We start from the raw sequence: 20,044 nt of genomic DNA, 5'->3' as shown, positions 1-20,044 counted from the left end.
GGGTAGAATGCGTGATTCATCAGTTGCATACAACACCAACTGCTCCTTACATCAGGTGCCCTCCTCAATGCTCACCACCCGATTGCTCCATCCCCTGACCCATCCCCCCTCCAGCAACCCTCAGTTTGTTCCCTATATTTAAGACTCTCGTGGTTTGTCTCCCTCCCTGTCTTTACCTCATTTTATTTTTCCTTCCCTTCCCTTATGTTTTATTTCCTAAATTTCACACCTGAGTGAGATCTTAAGATATTCGTCTTTCGGTTTATTTCACTTAGCATTATACTCTCTTAGTCCATCCATGTGGTTAAGTGTGTGTGTGTGTGTGTACGTGCACTCATGCACACACACACATAAGACCTCTTTTTATCCATTCATCTTCTATGGACACTTGGGTTGCTTCCGTATCTTAGCTATTGTAGATAATATGGCAAAAAACATAGGGGTGCATATATCTTTTCAAATTAGTATTTTCATTTTCTTTGAGTAAAAACCCAGTTGTAGAATCACTGGATCATATAGTAATTTTATTTTTAAATTTTTGAGGAATCTCCATACTTTTTCCACAGGGACTGCAACAATTTGCAATCTCACCAATAGTGCATGAGGATTCCTCTTTCTCCACACCCTCAACCAACACTTACTATTTCTTGTGTCCTTCTATTTTAGCCATTCTGACAAGTGTAAAATGATATCTCATTGTAGTTTTAATTTTCATTTCCTGATGATTAGTGATGTTGAGCATTTTTTCATGTGTCCGTTGGCCATCTCTAGGTCTTCTTTGGAAAAATGTCTATTAGGTCCTCTACCCATTTTAATCAGATTATTTGCCTTCTTGGCATTGAGTTGTATTATTATCTTTATTTTTAATATTATCACCCTTTGCTTCTGTTCAATAGTTGCTACATCTCACCTTCCCTTCTCTTCCCTTCTAGTCACTCAAACGCTCTTATCCTTTCTCAGAACTTTCCTATCAGAGAAAAAAGAGATTATTATCTTCCCACATCTTTACTAAAGAATTAATCAGTTATTGATAACAGGAAGCAATATTAAAAAGTGTTCATGCTGGTGAGTTGTTACAGACTCAACGTTTGTGTCCCCCCACCAAATTCATGCTGGAACCTAATCTCCAAGGCGATGGTATTTAGAGGTGGAGTCTTTGGGAAATTATTAGGTCCTGAGGCTAGAGCCCTCATGAATGGGATCAGGGCCCTTGTAAAAGAGACACACTCCAGACAGTTCCCTTGCTCCTCTACTGTGCCCTCACACGGAGAACAGGCTGTCTCTGAACAAGGAAGTGGGCTCCCGTCAAACACAGAATCTGCTGGTCCCCTAACCTTGAACTTCGCAGCCTCTAGAACTGTCAGAACTAAATGTTTGTTGTTTCAGCCACCAATTTATGGTATTCTGTTATAGCAGCCCAGCGGAATAAGACTTGGGCTCTGGAGCCAGGTGGTCTCAGTTTAGTGCTGGCTCTGTCACATCCTTACTATGTATTCTTCAACAAGATACTTAACTTCCTAGATTTCTTATCTTAAAAATGCAGATAGTCTCTCTGTCTGCCTCATGGGGTTGCTGTGAAGATAATTCATAGAAATTACATAGGATGCTCTGAATGAATATTGCCTGTTTATAATTTATTTTGGTCTTTTAAAGATTTTATTTATTTACTTGTTTGTTCATTCATTCATTCATTCATTCATTTATGTATTTGAGAGAGAGAGTACACATGCGATGGGGGGTGGGGGAGTGGGGAGGGGCACAGAGGGAGGGAGAGAGAGACTCTCTACACTGAGCAAGGAGCCTGTCATGGGACTCAATCTCACAATGCTGAGATTATGACCTGAGGTGAAAACAAGAGTCAGACATTGAACCAACCAAGCCATCTGGGTGCCCCTATTCTTGTATTTTAAAATAAGGAAGAGAATTACTATAAACTTTAGGCACGAACAAACCTCCCAGGTACTCTACCTGTTAAAGACCTATAACAACTTTCCCAAAAGTCACCTATCTTTCAGCTAATAGTTTTCTTTCTCTTATAGGAGATATTCCCTGAATTGCTTCTCAGTGAGTCATTGTCCACTCCCAGTTTTGTTCACATTTTAAACTGCTCCATGGTTAATGAATCACTTCTACATACCGCTTTATCGTTTGCTTTTTAGTCCCCTCCTAATTCCCCTGGAGAAACAGAAAAGAAAGAAAGATATTTGGGGCCAGAACATTGAATACCAATGGAAATTCAATGCCTTAAATACTTTTGGATGAAGGCTCAACCCAAAGGGTAAAATAAGCTCCCCCCACCTTACTTCTCTCATGCTAGAACTCATGATCCTAACCTGTTCTCTTCTTTAAAAGTCTCTAATTAAAACCTTGGGTACCAGCGTTTGTTTGTTTAGTGATATATTTTCTGCATTTTGAATACTTCAGAAAACATAACCTTAGAAGAAGTGAGGTAAAGAGGGAAAAGAGAGAAAGAGAAGGGGAGTATGAGAAGCAAGGGAGGCCAGTAAAAACGAGGAAAAGAGGTGGTGAAGATATAGGGAAAGAGAAAGGGAGAAAAGGAAACAGAATCGGGGGAAATTAGTAAAAAAAAATCAAAAGGGGGGGACAAAAAATAGAGACTAGACTTACGGTTTTTGGTTCTATGCATAAGAAGTCAGTTCATTCTACTAAGTACATAGTTGAAGAGACTGAAAAATCAACAACTCTTCTTGGATCCGTAAGAGGGGAGGACAAAGGGAAAACCACTGCCCTCAGGATTGGAGAGATAGGCAGATGAACACAAGAGTCATGGCTAACCAAATGATAGACTCGTAAGAAGAAACCAGCAAGGGAGAAAGTGCTGGTGTAGGAAACCAGAATTGTAATTGAAAAATTACCAGAGGCTCAGTTAGGACAAATCTGAGAGTTAAAACTGCAGGGGTACTCAGTGATAAGGGATTCTCCAAAATATTGTGAGATTTACCTACAGGAACTTGGCCAGGTTCCCACAGTAAATATCAGAGAAAAATCCTCCTGTGCTTCTAACAAGGGGAGGAGAAAAGAAATCATTTGGAAATATGTCAAAGCACTCTTCTTTTGGAAGAAACTAATTAACCAGAGCCTAACCTGCTGGGGTATTATCAGAGCCTAACTGGCTCTGGGAAAAGGGAAATACTCAACTCCAGCTGGCTCCAGCCTTCCATATATAAAGGGGGTAATATCCAACTCCAACACACTCTAGACAATCCCATCCCAACTAAGGGGGAAGAAAAGACTGAGAAACACTTGTGGGGTTCATAGTCCAGAGATATAGTAAAAGATTGAGACCTAATCACAGACTATAAAACAATTTCCCTCCCAGGGCACCTGGGTGGCTCAGTCCATAAAGTGTCTGATTCTTATTTTCAGCTCAGGTCATGATCTCAAGGTCATGAGATCCTGTCCCACCTTGGGCTCGAACTCAGCAGGGAGTCTGCTTAAGATTCTCTCTCTCCCTCTCCTTCTCCTTCTGCCCACTGCTTCCACATTTGCTCTCTCTAAAACAAATATCTTTTAAAAAAAAATAAAATTTCTAAAAAAAAAATTTCCCCTCCCTGACACCTCACCACCATATTACTCAAAGCGTATTTATAGCAGTAATACAACATGTCTGGTTATAAATAAATTAAAAAAAAAAAAAGACAAGGCATATGAAAAGGCAAAAAAAGTTTTTTAATTTTTTAAATTTAAATTCAATTAATTAACATATAATCTGTTATTGGTTTTAGAAGTAGAGGTCAATGATTCATCATTCTCATATAATATGCAGTGCTCATTATATCATGTGCCCTCTTTAATGTCCATCACCCAGTTATCCCATCCCCCTGCCCTCTCCCCTCCAGCAACGTTCAGTTTGCTTCCTATGATTAAGAGTCTCTTTTGGAAAAAAAACAGCTTGAAGGGACAGAGCAACCATCAGAACTAACATGGCAACAACATTGGAATTGTCAGAAGAAGAATATAAAACAACTATGATTAATATGCCAAGGCCTGTAATGGATAAAGTAGGCAGCATGTAAGAACCGGTAAGGTACGTAAGCAGAGAGATGAAACCCAGCGAAAGAACCAGAAAGAAATGCTAGAGATAAAAGACACTGTAACAGAAATAAAGACAACCTTTGATAAGCTTATTGGTAGACTGGACAGAGCTAAGGAAAGAATATCTGATTTAGAAGATATCAGTAGAATCCTTGAAAATAAAAAAAGCAAATAAAGACGGGAAAAAATAGAACAGACTATCCAAGACTATGGGATAATCACAAAAGGTGTAACTTACGTACAACAGGAATACCAGGAGAGACAGAGAAAGAAATGGAAGAAATATTGGAACACTAATGACTAAGTATTTTCCAAATTAATATCAGACACCAAACCAGAGGACCAAGAAGCTCAGAGAACATCAAGCAGGATAAATACTATAAACTATACCTAGGCATATCATTCTTATACTACATAAAATCAAAGATAAAGAAAAAAAAGGTAAAAATACTGAAAAATCCAGAGAAGAAAAACATTTTTAATACAGAGGAACAAAGGTAGGAATTACATCTGACTTCCCTTCAGAAACCATGCAAGCAAGAAGAGAGTAGAGTGAAATATTTAAAGTATTAGTAAAGGGGGAAAAAAAAAACAGACCTAGAATACTGTTCCCTGTATTATTCTTCAAAATTGAAGGAGAAATTTTCTCAGACAAATAAAAATTGAGGGAATTTTTTTGCCAGTATCTCTGCCTTGCAAGAAATGTTAAAGTTCTTAATATAGGTCAGAAACTCAGATCTACATGAAAGAAAGAACATCACAGAAGGAAAGAATGAAAGTAAAATAGAAACTTTTATTTTTCTTATTCTTAATTGATCTAACAGAAAATAGTTTGCTCAAAATGATAGTATCAACAAAGTATTTGATTATATATGTTTGTATGTATATCTTATGTATATACCTTATGCTGATATATGCTTTTATACAAGTGAAATGAATGACAACAATGATACAAGGGAGGAATTAGGATTATTTTGATATTATAAGGTACTCACACTACCTGTGAAGTGGTATAGTATTATTTGAAAGTGGACTTGGATTAGCTATAAATGTGGGCAACGACTAAAAAAGTTTTAAAAGTATAACTGATATTCTAAGAGAGGAGACAAACGTAATCATATAAAATGCTCAGTTAAAAACAGAAAAGGAAAAAAAGAATGTAAGACAAAAATAGGAATACAGAACAAGGGTAACAAAAAGGAAATAGTAACAAATAAGATACTAACCCAACTATATCCATCATCACTTTGAACATCAGTGGTCTAAATGCCCTAATTATAAGACAGAGACTGTCAGAATCAATCGAAAAACAAAACACAACCATATACTGTTTACAAGAAAGCCACTTTAAATATAAAGGCACATATAGAAGAAAGCAAAAGAATGGAGAAAAATATGCCATATTAAAACTAATCAAAAGAAAGCAGGAGTGGCTTTCTTCAGACAGAACAGACTTCAGAGCAAGGAAAATTGCCAGGCATAAAGAATACTACATCATGATAAGGGGATCAATCTTCAAGAGGACATAATAATACTTAACATGTATGCAACGAACAACAGAGCATCAAACTAAGTGAGGCAAAAGCTAATAGAATTGCAAAGAGAAATAGATGAACCCAATATCATAGCTGGACAACTTGAACACCTCTCTATCAGAAATGGACAGATCCAGCTGGCAGAAAATCGCTAAGGATAGAGCTGAACTCAACACCATGAGTCAATAGACATCTATAGAAAACTTCACCGGACAACAGCAGAATACATATTCTTCTCAAGGTCACATAGAACATTCACCAAAACAGAGCACAATCTGTGTGACAAAACCAAATTTAACAAATTTTAAAGAACAGAAATCATACATCTCCTCTCAGGCTACAGTGAATTAAACTAGAAATCAGTAATAGAAAGATAACTGGAAAAAAAAAAAAAAAGAAAGATAACTGGATAATCCAAAACACATGGAGATTAAGCAGCATGCTTCGATGTAACACAAGGATCAAAAAAGAAATCTCAAGAGAGATTTTAAGATTTTGAACTAAAGGAACATGAAACTAGAACTTATTAAAATTTGTGGAATGCAACAAAAGCAGTGCTTAAATGGGGATGTATGGCATTAAATTAATTACTATAGAAGAAGAAAAATATAAAATTAATAATCTAAGTTTTCACCTGTGAAACCAGAAAAAGAAGAGCAAATTAAATCCAAAATAAGCAGAAGAAAAGAAATAGTAAGAACTAGAATGGAAACCAATGAAATTAATAATAAGAAATTAATAGAGAAAATCAACAAAACCAAAAGCTGATTCTGTGAAAAGATCAACAAAATTGATAACCATGTTAACTTAGATAGCCATTCTAACTAAGAAAATAAAAAAAAAAAAAAAGAATGGACACGAATTACTAATATCAGGAACAAGAGAAGGGATATCTTTACAAATCTCATGGACATTAAAAGGATAATAAAAGAATACCACAAATTTGATAACCTGCATGAAATAGACTAATTTCCTGAAAGACACATTTGCCAAAATTCACACAAGAAGAAACGGAGAATATGAATAGCCTATACTTATTAAAGAAATTGAATCAATAATTAACAACTTTCTGAAACAGAAAGCACCAGAACCAGGTGCTCATTGGCAAATTCTACCAAATATTTAAAGAAGAAATTGTACCAATTTTCTGTAATTTCTTTCAGAGGATAGAAGTATAGGGAATACTTCCTAATTCATTCTATGAGGCCAGAATTACCCTAATATCAAAACTAGACAAAGATATAACAAGATAATTACAGACCAATATCCCTCATGAACAAAGATGCAAACATCCTCAAAAAAATTATCCAATTGAATATAACAATGTATAAAAAGAATTATATACCATAAGCAAGTAGGATTTATCCCAGGTATGCAAATCTAGTTCAACATTCTAAAATCGATGTAATACATCACGTCAGCAGGCTAAAAAATAAAAATCTTATGAGCATCTATCTAGATGCAGAAAAAGCATTTGACAAAATCCAGCACTGATTCATGATTAAAACTCTCAGTAACCTAGGAATAGAGGAGAACTCCTCAACTTGATAAAGAACATCTGTAAAATCTTAGAGCTAACATCCTGCTTTAATGGTGAAAAACCTCAAAACTTTCCCACCAAGATTGGGTACAAGGTAAAGATATCGACTCTCACCACTCTTTTTCAACACCATACTAGAAGTTTTACCTACCGCACTAAGACAAGAAAAAAGAAAGAAAAGGAATACAGGTTGGGAAGAAAGGCATAAAAATATCTTTTTAGACAAATGACACGATTGAACGTTCATGCAGTAAATCTGAAAAAAGCAACAACAACAACATCTCCAGGAACTAATAAGTGATCATAACAAGGTTGCAGGATACAAGATTAAAGCCAATTACTTCCCTATATACCAACAATAAACAAATGAAATTTGAAATTAAAAATACAATGCCATTTACACTGATACCTAAACCTGAAATATCTAGGTACAAATTTTTAAAATATGTGTAAAATCTATGTGAAGAGAACTATAGAAGTTTGATGAGTGAAATTAAAAAAAACTAAATAGATGGAGAGATGAGTCCATGTTCGTATTGAGGAAGACTCAAGACTCATTTCTTCCCATCCTAGTCTGTGGACTAGATAAAATCCCAATCAAAATCCCAGCAAGTTACTTTGTGGGCATCAACAAACAAATTCTAAAATTTATAAGAAGACACAAAAGACCCAGACTAGTCAACACAATACTGAAAGTGAAGAACAAAGTTGGATGACAGATACTACCTAACTTTTTGGTCGAAATCAGAACTAAAATTTGCATTTGCTGTACCAAGGGCCTCCCTCTAAAGAAGGCCTGCCTGAGAGTGAAGCCAAACATAGCAGAGGGAGAAAAAAGGAAAAAGAAAAAGAAAAAACAAGCTTCTTAAACATTACTTGAGCCTTGGATTTTGCAATTACTTGACCTAATGTGCTGGGGGATTTTATTCTGTTTTGTTCAGGTTTTTTGGCTTTTTGGGTTGTTGGGGTTTTTTTTGTTTTGTTTTGTTTTAGTTTTTGCTTAAACTACTTCAAGTTGGATTTTCTGTCATTAACAACAGAAAGAGTATTACCTGATACGGGCCTTAACACAGTCAACCAATATTACTAGGTCCTGGAGATAAAATAATAAAAAAGGCACTATTTCTATCCTCAAAGTTTAGAGTCTAAATGAAAAGATAAGAAAGTAAACTGTATGTTAAGTGCTGAGACAGGAAAAGTTGAAGAAACTCTTTCAGTACATAGAAGTTCTAGATACCATCAGTTCTCAGCATCAGGAGAAAACTAGATTATCACTAAGATGTCCATTTGATATGAGGTGGCAAAAACCGGATGGAGGATAACCCTGTTAAAACTTTGTGGAAAGGCTGGTTGGAAGTCTGGACATCAGTGGCCCAGCCGTTCACGGGGATTCAGAACGTAAGTTCCTCACTGAGGGGAAGATGATAGTTAAAAACAAAATAAAATAAAAAACAAATCAAAACCACCAAAACAAACAAAACCTATTTCGAAGGGCTAGGGCCAGTTTGGCAAAGAAGCCTCAAAACAGTGAGTTTTAGGGGCACCTGGAAGGTGCAGTCAGTCCGGTGCCGACTCGTGGTTTCACCTCAGGTCAGGATCTCCCGTCTCTGGGTCGTGAGATCAAGCCCCATGTTAGGCTCTGCGCTCAGCACTGAGTCTGCAAAGAGTTTCTCTCTCTTTCTGCCTCTGTCCCTCCCTAACATAGATTCTCTCTCTCTTTCCCTAAAATAAAAAAAAAAATTAAATTAAGTTAAATTAAATTAAAACAGTGAGTTTTAAGTAGGGAAACCTTAGGACAGTTTTCTCATTAGACATGCACAGTGTTCTAAAGTCCTTTCGATCAGAAGATTTAGGGGTATGGCAGGAGAGAAGAGAAAAAAGAAGGGACGAAGTCATATCAGTTTCACCTTCTAACCTTTACCAAGCTCAAACTATAAAAGAGGGGTAAAATTTACTATAAAGCTACAGTAATCAAAACTGTGGTTTTAGTAAAAGAATAGACAAATAGATCAATGGAACAGAATAGAGAGTACAGAAATAGACCCTTATAAATAGAAAAAAGAGAAAAGGCAACGCATGGGGCAAAGACACTCTCTTCAATAAATGGTATTGAGCTTTCCACCCAGAACCTGGCAGGATGCTCCCACAAAGAAGACAGGATACAATCCCAAAATACAATACAATACAACACAAAATACAAAACCCCAAAGAGGTATTGACCAGAGGATACACAACCATCAACATTCACAAGCAGAGTCATGGAGTGAGTTTCAAGAAGCGTGTCCCTCGGGCACTCAAAGAAACCCAGAAATTTACCAGGAAGGAGATGGGAACTCCAGATGACACCAAGACTCCATGCTCACCAACGCTGTCTGAGCCAAAGGAACAAGGAACGTCCTGTACCGTACCCATGTGCAATTCTCCGGAAAGCATACGGAGGATGACAGTTCACCAAACAAGCTCTCTACACTGGCTACCCATGTACTTGCCACCACTTTCAAAATTCTATATGCTGTTAGTGTGGATGAGAACTAACCACCAATTGTCAAACAAAGGTACAAACCTATTTTAAAAATGGTGCTGAAACGGCTGGACATCCACATGAAAAAAAAAAAAATGAATCCAGACACAGAACTTACACAATTCACAAACATTAACTCAAAACAGATCATAGACCTAATGTAACATCCAAAACTACAAAAATCCTAGAAGACAACATAAGAGAGAGTGTACATGACATTGGGTGCGGCAGTGACTTTTTAGATACAACAACAAAGCCACGATCCATGATGAGCTGGACTTTATTAAGATTAAAAGCTTGAGCTCTATAAAAGCAATGCCAAGGGAATGGGAAGGCAAGCCACAGAGTAAGAGAAATATTTTCAAAAGACATATCTGATAAAGAAATATTATCCAAATTATACAAAGAACCCTTAAAATTTAACAATTAAAAAAAAACTCAATTTAAAAATGGGCTAGAGGGGCGCCTGGGTGGCTCAGTGGGTTAAGCCTCTACCTTCGGCTCAGGTCATGATCCCAGGGTCCTGGGATCGAGCCCCACATTGGGCTCTCTGCTCAGCAGGGAGCCTGCTTCCCACTCTCTCTGTCTCTGCCTGTCTCTCTGCCTACTTGTGATCTCTGTCTGTCCAAAAAAAAAAAAAAAAAACTTTAACAAAAAATAAATAAATAAATAAAATAAAAATAAAAATGGGCTAGAGATCTTACCAGATACCTCACCAGAAAAGATATACAGATGGCAAATAAGCTTCCGAAAAGATGCTTCACATCATCTGTCATTAGGGAAATGCAAATTAAAACAACAGGATACCATTACATGCCTATTAGAAAAGCCAAAATCCAGAACACTGACAACACCAGATGCTGGCAAGGATGGGGAGCAATAGGAACTCATCGCTGGGGCAAAAGCGAAGTGATATGGCCCCTCTGGAAGATAATCTGGTGATTTCTTTATAAAACTAAACACACTTTTATTACGAGACTCACCAATCGCTATTTATGGTTTTCTTGGTATTTACCCAAGAGGGTTGAAGATTATATCCACAAAAAAATGTATGTGACGGGGCGCCTGGGTGGCTCAGTGGGTTAAGCCTCTGCCTTTGGCTCAGGTCATGATCTCAGGGTCCTGGGATCAAGCCCTGCATCCGGCTCTCTGCTCTGCAGGGAGCCTGCTTCCCCCGCTCTCTGCCTGCTTCTCTACCTGATTGTGATTTCTCTCTGTCAAATAAAAAATAAAATCTCTCAAAAAAATGCATGTGGATATTTATAGCAGCTTTATTCATAATTGCCAAAACTTGGAAGCAACGAGGTGTCCTTCAGTAGATGAATGTGTGAATAAACTGTGGTACATCCAGACAATGGAATACTTCTCGGTCGTTAAAAAAAAAAAAAAGAGTGATGTCACCGTGAAAAGATACGGAGGAACCTTATCTGCATATTACTAAGTGAAAAAGCCAATCTAAAAAGGTTGTATATACTGCATGATTTTAACAAGTAACACTCTGAAAAGGCAAAACTATGGAGACAATAAAAAGACCAGTGTTACCCGGGGTTGGGGGGGTGGTACAGGGATGAAGAGGTGGGTACAGAGCATTTTTAGGGTATGGTACTCTGTTCCGTTATGATGGATACAGGTCCTAACACATTCGTCCAAAACCACTGAATGTACTGAATGTTCAACACCAAAAGTGAACCTTGATTTGAACTGTGGACTTCGGGTGGTTACAATGTGTCAACGTAGGTTCAGCGGCTGAAACAACTGTAGCGCTCAGGGGCGGGATATTAGTAAAGAGAAAGGCTGTGCCGCCGCGCAACGGTATGTGGGAAACCTCTTTACCGTCCCTTCAATGTTGCTGTAAAGAAAACAGACTTAATTTAAAAATAAAATAAATAAAGACTAAAAAAAGTGGAATATAATTAGGGTGGTGATTAAGAATTCTGGTTATAGAGCTGGACTGACTGTGTTCACATCACAGCTTTACTGCTCACTAAATTCATTTAAAGTCTCATTTTCGGGGGCGCCTGGGTGGCTCCGCAGGGTAAGCCTCTGCCTTCGGCGCGGGGTCCCTGGATCAAGCCCCACTTCAGGCGCTCTGCTCGGCACATAGCAGGGGAGCAGGTGGGTGCCGCTGTTACCCCCTTTTAAAGATGAGGAAACTGAGACTTTTTTTTTTTTTTAAGATTTTGTTTATTTATTTGGCAGACAGATCACAAGCAGACAGAGAGGCAGGCAGAGAAAGGGAGAGCTTTTTGTTTTGGGGGGTTTTTATTGTTGTTTTGTTTTTTGTTTGTTTGTTTGCAAGGATACTGTTTATTTTGAAAGGATTTTGCAGTAAACATGGTGAGTGGGGTCCAGGCAGCTGTTCTCCCTCGTCCCCGTCCTCGTAGGGGTCGATGCCCACCTCCTCGCGATCCTCCTCCAGGGCAGCCGTGTCCTCCCCGCCCCGAGAACCCCTCCTCCGTGCCCTCGCCACGTACAGTGCGCAGAGGCCCTCCAGGAGCACATCAGGTCGAGCCTGTGGTCCAGGCGGGCCCGGCCCCAGCGACGGCCGTCGTGTTGCTCAGCGGGCACGCGGCCAGGTCGCCCCGGGAAGCACCTGGGGGGCCGGTCGTTGATCCCGACCTCGGAGCCCGCGGGCCAGCAGTCCACGCCCTGAGCGCCGCGCGTGGTCTTGACCGCAGCGACGGCGGTGACGTCCTCGGGCAGCACGTCACGCGGTGGCGCAGGCCGAGGGCCATGTACCTGCCGTGGCGGGGCTACACTCCACCGTCTGGCTGGCGGGCTCTGGTCGGTGGTCTCTGCCGCCGACTGCGGCTCGGGCCGGCCTTCCCCACGGAGATGATCCGCGCCTAAGCGCCCACGGGGAGGTGGAGCAGGGAGCCCCCTCTCTCCACCTGCCTCTCTGCCTGCTTGTGGTCTCTGTCTGCCAAATAAATACACAAAATCTTAAAAAAAAAAAAAAAAAAAAAAAGTCTCAGTTTCCTCATCTTTAAAAGGGAGTGATAGCGGCACCTACCTGCGAGCGTTTTGTGGTTAATGAGGTAAGGCGCGGAAAGCACAGTATACGATACCCGGAACACAGTAAGTGTTCCATAAGTGCAGCGGGGGGTTATCACTGCTTAGAATATTAGGGCCATCGCGCTAATGGTTAGATTCCTTAAATTATTAGTATTTAGAATTTCTGCCAACTCCTAAATAACTAAAAATCCAACAATTAGAAAAACTCTTACTAGAGATGCCCAATATATTTGTCAGTGATACTGAATGTTACTATCTCACTAAGAATGTGCTAATGAAAATTCAGCAAAACAAGTCTTTTAACAACTTTTACAAATGTGCTGCAAACACCCAGGGAAAAAAAAATTTAACCACATTTTGCACTTGATTTAATGTATCTATTTTAGAATATCTAGGCACCAACTTAGAGGCAGGACCATCCATTTAAAATAGGAGGAGAGGTGCGGGGTTTGGCAGGCTGGAACTCCAAAGCCCATGTGTTAAGTGTGTTTCCATGCATTTCACAGAGAGCTGACCCCAGGTCCCAGCATGTGCGTCTGACTGTCTCAGATACCTGAAAGTAAACAAAGTGGAAAACTAGTCCTGCCTATTGGCCCAACAGAAAAGTTCCAATCAGAAAGATCTCCTCATCAGATTTTCATATATTCAAAAGTTTACCACGTCCCATAACGTGTTGACATGTTTACCGTGATTTGCTAAGAGGCAGGGGAGACTTCTCCACCTAACAGGAGGCTTCGACAATCAGGCTCCTAAAGGGTGTTAGCAGTTCAAACAGGTGAGTGACAAACGGGAGCACAATCTACAAGAAAGGGAGGCTGACTCTGCGTCTTCTCCCACCCACCCCTCCCCTGCAAAATATCTCACATGACACTGCCGAGATGATGAACTTTAGAGAACACTCACAGCCCAGGGACATTCACATTTTCAAGCTGTTATTAGCAACTAGTCAGACACCTAATAATACTCCCCCACTTTGTGTGACTCGAAGACGGAAGAACCCGAGCACTTTCCCCTCCACCACCACGTGATGCTGTCATCTTACAGCAGGTTGGGGCAGGGAAGGGGAATCATGACAGGAAAGATGGCAGATCTGATACTATAGAAAAGGAAATGGACACAGTTAAGAGAACAGGGCTTTGCCATTTAAAAAACCCAAACAACAACAACAACAAAAACCCAAAAACAACAACAACAACAAAACCCAAACAATGGTCTTTCACACACAAAGACTTCCCATGAATTTTTCACACACACCACCCCCTTCACTCTTCCCCATGATCTCAAGGAAGGTTAACCCCTAAGATTAATCTCTACATCTCTAAGGCCAACATTCCTAATGATCCTAAGAACAAAGAATCTGAAATCTCAAGGAACAATATGTATGGTAGCATAATCTTCATCAAGCTTGGTAATCGCATGACCTTTGTTAAAGTATTTTCAGATACCTTCTCTCTGTTTAAGGAGCATGACCCTCTCAGGCAACATGTCAGGTTTGCTAATGTAACCTTTGTTTTTCTATAAATGATTTTCACTTAACTCTCAAGTTTGCTTTAATGGAAAATTTAGTCTTCCTAATTCAGGGTGGCTCAGTCACTCTCAGATATACCTCAAACTCCTTGGATTTAAAAATCTATCTTTTCATGGTTTTCTTTTTTCCCTCCATTGAGGATAATCTGAATTCTATGAGGCTCACATTAGGTCTCCAGCATCAGGCCAGGAATATCTACGAAGTGTGCATCCTCAGTCTTCACTTGGCCGATGATGAGTGTTTTGTTCACTCTGTCTTTGGGTACACTTGGACACTTAACGCCCGTCCTGTCTTTGACAAAGCTGTCCTATCATAGCCTCCAGACATTAGTAGCTAAACCATTTGCCCTTTTTGGAATTACTGACTTACAGTTAGCGCTTGCCTCTCCAACTAACAGGCCACGGGGCTCTAAGAGGTTGTCCCTGAAGCTAGTGATCAGATGATCTTTTCCAGCATTGCTGATCTACCTCCCAGGCACGATGCTGTCCTTGGCGCTTTTCTAAACTTCGCACTTTGGAGGCAGAAACCCATGGAACTACACCATGTTCCTGTCTGCTCTGGGATCCCAATAGACTGGATCAGACTTTCACCTTCCCTCTAGGTTTAGACTCTCCAAAATGTTAAGTTGGGCATTTCTAGTCATCGCTAAAGCTTACTGGTAGGGTCATCTCAGATTCCCATCTTCCCACCCGCTGACCACACTTTCATCTCCTTTAAGTGACAAAACAACAACAACAAACCTACAACAACATAAACCTGGATCCTACGTCATCGCATGGTTTTACCAACTCTATGTGCTAGTATTGGGCACACAGTAACCACCAAATGTAAGTACTATTAAGCCCAAGAAAGTTACACACAAAAAAATTTATGCACCTTACAGTTTTGGCTGAATAAGTAACTTTAGTTGAAATTACTTGATTACAAGTTTAGAGAATATAGTAGGCGGAATAATGGCCCACCAAAATATCCAGGTCGTAATCCTCAGAATTTGTGACTATTACTTTATATGTAAAAAGCAATTTTGCGTATGTGATTAACTTAAGGATCTTGAGATAACAGATTATCCTGGATTATTCAGGTAAATATGAAAAAGGCAAGGAAATGGACTCTCTCCTCAGAGCCTCCACAAGGAATCAGTCCTCCTGACACTTTGACATTAGCTCCAGAAGATTCATTTTGTATTTCTGACCTCCAGGACTATAATATAATAAATACGTGTCGTTTCAAACCACTGAATTTAAGATAATTTGTTACAGCAGCAGTAAGAGAACTAATAAAGAAGCTATGAGACAAAAACCATGGCATTATCACTTTGAAAAGTAATTTGGTAATTTATTACAAATTGAAACACGTATTTACTATATGATCCAAAAAGTCCACTCGTAGGTACTTGCTTCAGAAAAATGAAAACATGGTCTTGTACACAAGTATTCATAGCATCTTTAACTACAGCCAACAACAAGTAACAGCCCATTAACAGGTGAAACTAGAAACAAAATTACAACGTATTCATGTAAAGAACTACAACATAGCCATAGAAAGAAATGAGTTGCTGGTGCGTGGACGAATCTCTAAAACATTATGCTGGATGAAGCCTGGAACAAAAAAAGTACATTCTATGTAATTCTACTTTCATAAGTTCTATAAAAAGTAAAATTTATCTATAGTGATAGAAGTCAAATCAGTGGTTGCCTAGGGATGTGGGGGCATAAAGTGGGGTGAAGGAAATGCTTTACGTTTTGATTGTGGTAGTGGATTTATGGGTGTGTAAATGTAACGAAACGTTTTAAAAATTGTCCTGGCAAACCAACAGCTACATTCAAGACCTTAAAAATTGTGAGTCTAGATTAGAGCCCTAAATCCATGTGGATTCTAAATTTTCCATACAATTTCCAGAAAATAGCCCTGAGAAATTGCAGGAATAAATTATAAGTGATATAACTGCAAGTCTTTAGATGTCATTCAAAATATATAAAACGCAGAAAGGGTTACTGCTCTAATGAGTATCCCTTTTCTTTTGGAGAGATAGTGTCCCTTTGAGAAAGCCTTATATTTTAAGTTGAACCATGTGAAATTTCCCTCCATATAGGTTAAAAAACTTGAATATCGGCAATTTGATATGATTCCACCTAATGAAAAGCCAATTTTTCAACAAGCGTCACTTCATAGCCGAATATTAAAAAATAACTGAGTAAGATATTCACTCTCTTCTTACTTAGTAAAAAAATTATATCCTTGAGTGAATATCCTCTTTCAACGGGCACTTTAAAAATTACAATAGAATGATTGTTATTGTTTTAGTCTCTGTTAATTGAATTTCAAATACAGTATATATTTTTAAAAGTACTTTTTCATACAAAATGCTGTCGGTTTAAAGCACCCTGCATATATTTACATTCCAAATCAGTGTCACTTTCATCATATGTTACCATAGCGGAGTGTTTCTTCTGTAATGCATTAAAAAAAAAAAAAAGAGCAAAAGCAGGGTATTCTTAAGCAAACAGACTTTGACAAGCTGCTCTGCAAGTTTAGGTGCATGTGTTTGATTCTTTCAGGTATGTGCAATTTTCCGAAAGACAATCTAGAGATAAGCAATTTCAATCCAATCAGGTCATTCCTTCAAGTCTTCCCTTTAGTTACCCATTTAAACAATGGTCTTGTTATGTTTGGAAACAACGGTTCTAGGAGTGAGTTGGGGTGATGGGGATAAGATCAGACACCTGTCGACCTGGGGGAAACCTGTTAACGCTTTCATCTTTTATTCTTGCTTTCTCCCTCAACTGGACTAAAAATAACAAGATTCAGATGGACAATCCCAATGTTTTTTGGAAGAACATATCCTGAAAACATAGTCTTAGGAATCGTTTTCCTTTGTATAGAAGGGTCTGAAATAAGTTTGGAATCAGAAAAAAAAAAAGAAAGAAAGAAAGAAAGAAAGAAAGAAAGAAAGAAAGAAAGGAAAGAAAGAAATTCCGTAAAAGAAGAATATAGAATGATTTATCTTATTAAGACGGAGGATCCAGGGCTTGGAGGAAATCCACTCGGCCCACTTTTTATTACAGAGTGATACCTAAACCGCTGAAAATGAAACAAAGACAGATGCTACTACCACAATATGCATTCCCCTCAGCCTGCATATGTAGGGTGTGTCTAAAACACATTCTCCTCCATTCTTAAACTCAGAAAAAAATAAGAAAATGCCATTAATATTTTGATCTTAAATTTTTTTCTAAAAGATTTTCTATCTTTGGGAACCCTAGAAAGTACCTCATAGAATCTGCAGAATATTTCTCCACAAAGCAGTTAATTCCTTTCTCTCACGGATCAAGCCACTCCCAATCTTCTTGTTCCCATTATTTAACTGTCCTCTCTCCCTGGTAAGCCCAAACCTCCAAATCCACTAAAAACCCAAATTAATGAAAGATAAGATACAGCTCTTCAGTGTGTTTTTATATTTTTGCTGGTGTAGCCAAGTCCACATATAATCCAATGACTGAAAATAACTATGTTTGGGGATGAGGAGACAGATTCCAAATACTTCTTTTCTGAAATGAAAATAAAACCCTCTTGAATTGTTTGTTTCCCCTTAAACAGTCATACTTTTAACCTTCTGTTTGCCAGATGGCACAACTGACTATCCACTTAATATGAACATGGTACCTAGATAGGTCAGTCTGAGTCCTATCAGGAAGAAAAATAGGAATGGCATTTCTCTGTTTGCAAAAAAAAAAAAAAAAAAAAAAAAGGTATGTTCTTTATTTTCTCCTCATTTGTCTGACTCTGAGACAGTGAATACTGATTATAAGAGACACATTGGTGCACCCAACTTCAGTCCATTTCATCCATCTGGGTAGAGAAAGTATGACAGGCGTGCGTGGGTGTGGATGTGTGTTGTGAGAATGTATAAGCAGGAATGCAGGCTTGAGAGAGCGAGAAAGTGAGAGCGAGAAAATGGACTGTGAAAATCTAAGTCTACCCCAAATCCTGATTAACAAGTCTGCTATTTAATCTTCATTTATCTTAACTCATTTTGTAGTCAGGGCACATGGGCGTCCTTTTTCTCAAGGAAGCTTTCTCTGATTAGAAATACAGAACTAACCAAACGCTGGGCTATTATTTTAAATGCTTCCCTGGCTCTTACCTTTGGATGCCTGTCCGTAAATACACATACAAATGGAATGGTCCTAAGTGTAGTGACTGAAACAAAGTGTCGAAGTCAAGTGGTCACATCGGTAATGGGACGGATAAACCCAGAGATGCACATAGGGCTTTCCCGGCAGACGGGAACACCAGCCTTGAACTAAATCTACTCTCATTAACTTTTCCTTTCAAATTCTTTTCCCTCCTAAACTCCCACTGATGGCCCTATTTTGGCTTTGTCCTTTGAGTTATTGTTCAGCTTCTGCTTTTTTTTTTCTTTTATTTATTAATTTGACAGAGAGACAGAGATCACAAGTAGGCAGAGAGGCAGGCAGAGAGAGAGGGGCAAGTAGGCTTCCCGCTGAGCAGAGAGCCCGATGCGGGGCTCGATCCCAGGACCCTGAGATCATGACCTGAGCCGAAGGCAGAGGCTTAACCCACTGAGCCACCCCGGTGCCCCTCGTTCATCTTCAGCTTATTGTCTCCAACTTCTCACCCTCTAATATTCTTTTCTTCTTAAATTCCTATTATCGCTTACATCAGCTACTATAACTTCTTTTATTTTTTTTAACTCTAAGTTTTCTTTTTCTCTACAAATGTACATTTCTTAAAAGCTCATTATTAATGGAAAATTTAATTATTTTTATGAGTTTTATGATATGACAAGACCCTCCTTGGCTTAGCTTTCCTTTCTCGTTTAGGGAGAGCACATGAGCTAATAAGCTTAGAAAGATACTGTGAGAGAAATGGCCAGCAGCCCTGGATGGTGGTACAGTAACTGCTGCCATCTTTAAATATTTATAAGCGATTTTTACAAAATCTTTTACACTAATCTTATTTCATTCTCATGGCTAAATATTATTATAGTCCCATTTTGATGAAGAAAGAACAAGACTTGGAGAAGTTAAGCCCCTTGCTCAAGGTTACCCAGGTAACAAGTGGAAGAACAGGGCCTGAGCCCAGGCCATCTCTGCACAAATCCCATAATCTTTTCAACATAAAACCTGGGCCAAGCAGAACAAGTCTTAAAAGTGAAGGTATACCACATACATAAATTAAGTTAAAGGGGATTCCTAGGGAACAGATGCTTCTATTTAATGTCTTTACTTTGGAAAGCTTGCATAAGTTATGTTTCATTAATCACAGCTTCCACTTAGTTTATTTTTTTTAAAGATTTTTATTTACTTATTTGAGAGAGAGAGAGAAAGAGAGAGAGAGCGCATAGCATGGGGAATGGCAGAGGGAGAGGGAGAAGCAGACTCTCCGCTGAACAGGGAGCCCGATAAGAGGCTCCATCCCAGAACCCTGAGATCGTGACCTGAGCTAAAGGCAGATGGTGAGTGGTCCGTGCCACCCAGACATCAACCTTAGTCTAGATGTCAGCTGACCCAAAAGTCAAATCAGGCCTGGTGCCTGTTTGAGGAAGTAACGTTTCACAGGAACAAAGAGCCTCACCTAAGTTTTTTGTATTGTCTACGGCTGTCTTTGCACTATGAGAGCAAGGCTGAGCAATTACAACAAGGACCACATGATCCAGAAAGCCTAAAATGTTTCTTATCTGGAACTTTTCAAAACATATTTGTCAGGGTGCCTGGGTGGCTCAGTCATCAAGCGGCTGCCTTCTGCTCAGGTCATGATCCCGGGGTCCTGGATGGAGCCCCGCATTGGGCTCCCTGCTCAGTGGGAAGCCTCTTCTCCCTCTGCCA

Source organism: Enhydra lutris, unplaced genomic scaffold (genome assembly GCF_002288905.1).
Source record: "Enhydra lutris kenyoni isolate GAN:26980312 unplaced genomic scaffold, ASM228890v2 scaffoldscaffold21, whole genome shotgun sequence".
In the NCBI taxonomy this organism is placed as follows: Eukaryota; Metazoa; Chordata; class Mammalia; order Carnivora; family Mustelidae; genus Enhydra; species Enhydra lutris.
The sequence above is the reverse complement of the archived record's forward strand: the minus strand, read 5'-3'. Positions refer to the sequence as shown.